This window comes from Tupaia chinensis, unplaced genomic scaffold, assembly GCF_000334495.1.
Source record: "Tupaia chinensis unplaced genomic scaffold, TupChi_1.0 Scaffold000573_1, whole genome shotgun sequence".
Taxonomy (NCBI): domain Eukaryota; kingdom Metazoa; phylum Chordata; class Mammalia; order Scandentia; family Tupaiidae; genus Tupaia; species Tupaia belangeri.
In genome coordinates, this window is record NW_006160087.1 from 2,055,867 (window position 1) to 2,060,682 (window position 4,816).

General features: G+C 50.4%; 1 long non-coding RNA gene across 1 annotated transcript; it reads left to right on the forward strand.

Annotated features, from left to right (window-relative positions):
- The first annotated feature begins 3,640 nt into the window (after window positions 1-3,640).
- On the forward strand, window positions 3,641-4,800 carry LOC106735918 (uncharacterized). Its single transcript, XR_003550991.1, has 3 exons — window positions 3,641-4,024; window positions 4,312-4,408; window positions 4,567-4,800. It is a non-coding gene; the product is annotated as an uncharacterized LOC106735918 (long non-coding RNA).
- Window positions 4,801-4,816: the final 16 nt, after the last annotated feature.

Below are 4,816 nucleotides of genomic sequence, written 5' to 3' on the forward strand. Positions count from 1 at the left end.
GGATACTCCCACATGGCCGACCATGGTTTGAGTCCCGGACCTGGTGGCTTGCTTTCTCACCTTCCCCTCTCTCTCTCTCTGTGTCTCTCTCTCTGGTCAAATTAAAAATAAATAAATAAATTAGTGGATAAATAAATAATTTAAAATTAAAAAAAAAAAAAGAAATTTTGGACAGGACATTGTGGTCATCCTAGAAACCAATGTGACACATTGTGCCCTGGGACACAAAGGAGGGAAACTGGTGGGTCTGACTGTAGAAAGAGGGGGAACTACAGAAATGAGGTAGGGGTGCGGGAGGTGACTTGGTGATTAAGTCACTGGACTACTACGTGGCAGACAGCAGTTCGAGTCCCAGACCTGGTAGCTTGAAAATCACTTCAAGCGTGTGTGTTGGCATGCTCAAAAGCCCAAGAGGATACTAAAGATGGGACTGTGGCATGGCCATCCCCCCTGGGGGGTGATTTGTCACTTTCCTTCTCTGTGTCTCTCCCTGGTGAGCACATGTACTCTATGACCAAAAAAAACCCAAAAAACCTCTTTCTCTCTCCCTCTCACTCTTCCCTCTTGCTCTCTTTCGTTGAAGAGTCCTAAGTAAGGAGAGAGCAGATTTTTCTAGCCCAACTTTATGCATGGCTCTCCTTGGTCAAAGCATTCCCCAGTGCCCCACTGCCTCCCCACCTACCAGAACGAAGGCTGAACATCTTGCTTGGCATCTGCGGCCCCAGTGGCTGGGCCCAGCCTGCCCCATGTGATTTCGTGCTTCATCGGCTCGTGTTCGGCCCCCCTTCTTGTGAAAGCACTGCTCCTTCAAGGCAGAGACTCGCTCCTCCTTCTGTCCAGCCATATGGCCCAGGTAGGGACATCAATCACAGCATCCCATCTCCCGGGGCCACAGGTGTGACCGAGCGTGTAGCCAGACCCAGTCGGTCTGAGCCCTTCTGTAGGATTTGGGGGATTTGGAATACAGGAAGAGAATTACTCGTCTCTCCAGCAAAAGAGCCAGGAAGCATACGCTGGGGGTTGCTGTTGAGTATAGTTCCAGTTTGGAGAGAAAACGGTCTGGAAAAATGAAGTGGGGAGAGGGAAGCTAGGGTTTAACGAGCGCGGAGTTTCTGTCTGGGAAGGCAATCAAGTCCTCAAGGTGGCTCAGCCGTGCAGATGTGCTTCACGTCGCTGAACTGCACACGCGAAATGGGTGACAGGGGCAGACTGTGCATGTCCCACAATGATAAAAGAAGGGGTCAGTGGGACCAGCAGTTAGCGTAATGGCTATGTCACTGGAGTCCCACGTAGTCAACCGCGGTTCGCGTCCTGGACCTGGTGGCTTAAAACTCACACCAGGCGTGTGTGAGTACGTGCCCAAGATCCCGAGAGGAGAATGGAGGAGAAGGGATTGCGGTGTGGCCAACCCCCCTGGGGGGTGATTTCTCGCTTTCTGTCTCTGTCTTTCTATGTCTGTCTGGTGAGTGCACGCGCCCTATAGCAAAAAGCTCTCCAAAATAATAATAATAATAATAAATAAATAAAAAGTAAGGAAAAAAAGAAGGGGCCAGTAGGTGGTGTGGAGGCTGAGGTGCTGGATTCCACGTGGCCAACTGTGTGGTTCAAGTCCCGGACCTGACGGCTTGAAAATCACTCCAGGCACATGAGTATGCCCAAAGTCCAGAGAGGAGAGTGGAGGAGCGGCGATCATTAAGGCATGGCCATCCCCCCTGGGGGTGGTTTCTCACTTTCCTTCTCTCTCTCTCAGAGATACAAAGCTGAGTAACAGAGGGAAGGGTGTGGGTGGTTTCCTGGATGCAACTGGTCCTTGGGCTCAGGTGCTGGAATACAAAGGGGTGCAAGGGTGACATGAGCCCGAAATTACTTTCAGGCTAGGCATGTTCATGCTGGGCTCTGATTCTTGCATCCAAATGAGCCATAAAACGGGGCCCTTCTGTCTCCTCGCTCGTGCCCTGTGAACACCCTGTGCACCTGCTGCACCCTTGGTGCACACGTCCTTGCTTAAACCTACACTTGTACCCCCTAGGCCTTTTCTCCAGGCTCCCTCAGTTCGGAAAGTCCTGTTCCCTTCCTACAAGCTTGGCAACTTCAATTTGTCCCTTGAGACCCAGCTCAAATGCTCTTCCTTGGGACAGCCGTCCCTGACCGCCTTAGGCAGAGCTTGCTCGGTCCTCCACTGGCCTGTGACAGCTTCCCCTACATGCACTCATCCCTTCCATCCTAAAGATCTGCTTTCTTGACCGTGTTTTCCACCTCTATGACCCTAGTGGTGGCCAACGGGCCTAGAGCAAAGTAAAACCACTGTGTACTGAAGGAGTGAAGAGGTGGGTGAGAGTCCTTTATCCCTCGTGCCCTCTCCCCGAGTCACCACTCAGCTTCCATCAAGGAGAGACACAGAAGGAAAGGTGGGCGGAATTGCTTTCGTATTTCAAGGTGTTGGATCAGGAGGGGAGAAAGCCCCGCAGAAATGGGGCCATTGCAGAGCCCATGGCATCTATGAGAGGTCAGTTTTCTGTCCCATCAGTGACAGTGGCATCTTTGAGCAGGGCAGAGTGTATTTGGGACCCAGAGCAGAGACGAGCCAGCATGTGACGCGCTGAATTTTTCAGCAAGTGCTTCTGTCAGTTGCACAGGGAGAAGCATCTAAAAGGCATCCGGACTTGCCTGGAATCAGGGGTCCCCCTCTTCTTGAGCACGATCTGACCTGGGGAACAAGCAAGCCTCCCTCCCATCCTCCATTCCCACCATAGGCACACGTCTAAGAGGCCCCGCAGCCTGTCAGGACGATGGGCCCTGAAAACAGCCAAAGGAGACTGCAGGGAGCTGCGGCAGGTAATGCTCGGCGCTGAGTAAACCATGGCTTCCCCTCCATTTGTCAGCCCCGCTGCAGTTAGCTTGGGCCCAGGTGACAAGTTCTGGTGGACGGTCTGGGATGGAAGTCGTGTGTACCCTTTCCGGGCAGAAGGTTGTCATTGCAGGTGCACAACCCTCTGGCCTGCTTTCTTCGACTGAGACAATCCTGAAAGCTTCGTGTTGAATTGGTGAAGCTCCAAGAATGGAAGTAGCCCGGGTCTCCGAGCTACCCAGGAGAGTGGAGAGCTCTTTGGCCCACAGGAAGCTTTGCGACTGGGGGATGCACTCCATCGTCGTGTTGGGTTATTAGGATATTCGGGTTATTCGTTACCACAGCTGAGCCTACTTGACCAACAACAGACGTCTCTCAAGCTACTCAGCACCAGCGTCCAACCTCTCTCCAACACCAGAGCATACGGGGCGCTTTAGTCACTGTTCTGCTCTTATCTTTGACTTCTCAGCAGTATTTGTCACAATTGGCCACTCCCCACTGGGACACCTTATCTTGGCATCTGTGACATCACATTTGCTTGGTTTTTCTCCTGTGTCACTGGTCCCTGCTTCTCAGTTTTGTTGGCTCCTTTTCCACTGTTTTACCTCAAAAGTTTGAAGCTCTGGGACCTGGTTTTCTTTTATTTTTTTTCAAATTCAAGTATAACAATCAGTGTTCTTTTTTTTGGAATTATTTATTTGTAATTTTATTTACTCATTCAGTTTTTTTTATTTTAATTTAAATTTATTCATTTATTTTAATTTGACCAGAGAAAGACAAAGAGAGGGAAAGTGAGAAAGTAAGTCACCAGGTCTGGGACTCGAACCATGGTCTGCCATGTGGGAGTGTCTACTGCCTCAACCACCATGCTGGCTGCTGGCCCCATCTGGGACCTGGCTTTCAATACCACTCATTAAGAAGCAGTTGCTCACCTTCCAGTATTCGCGATATTCTTTTTTTCAGTGTGCTACAGGTTATGTGTGGTTGCTAGGAACAAAAAGAAAAAGTGAGAAAGCGCCCCAGAGGGGGGCACAGTATTGGAAACCCCTTTCCTCCACTCTCCTCTCCGGGCATGCAGTGTGCACACAAGCACACAGATGCATGCCCACATGCAGTGTCTTTCAGGCTTCCTTACAGCTACATAGAGCCATGTGACTGTGTTTCGGCCAATGTGATGTAAGTATACATGTGTGAGACTTGGGACAATCTTCAAATAAAGAGTGGGAATGTTTCTTCCCATAGCTGGGCATGTGGACCATGAGGAAGTGGCCTTAAGATTGGAAACCAAATGTTGAGGATGGCTTAGCAGCATGAAACCACCTTTCAACTTATGTTTCATGGAAAGAGAAATAAACTTCTGCTGTAGGCTTCTTGTTGTTGCAGTTACTGTTACTTACAGCTGAATGTAGTCCTCATACATCCCAGCCCCTTACTGTTGAAGCTGTTTGGCTGCCTCCCCTTAGGAACCCAAGGGTCCAGATCCCACCTGTCAGAGGAGTGGGGAACTTACAGGAGAGACGCACTTCTAGGCAAGAAATTGCTGATCTCCTTCCACAAATGGTAAGTAGTCAAGCAACCAGGAGGCTGGAATGGGGGTGGGTGTAGGGATACAGTTCCATAAATCTCTTGCATTTAGGAGACCCTAACTCCACTTTGTATCAATAAATGCTCAATAAACAAATATATTCTTTATTAATCAATGCTGCTTACTTAAACAGCATCAAGGAGATGTTGGAAGGCGGACCAGCTGAGAGCCATCTAATCAACCCGTCTGCTTTCTGCAAATGAAGCAGCCGAAGCATCATTTAAGGAAGAGGAAGGCAGCTTATCATCGAGGGTGACGAGGACAGGGGTGAAGGACCGGGTCGAGGCCTGGAGAGCAGCTAGGAAGCTCTCGCCCACTCGCGACAACATGGCCACCCAGCAACCACCTGACCGGCAGGAGGCGGAGCCCCGCCCCGCCCGGCC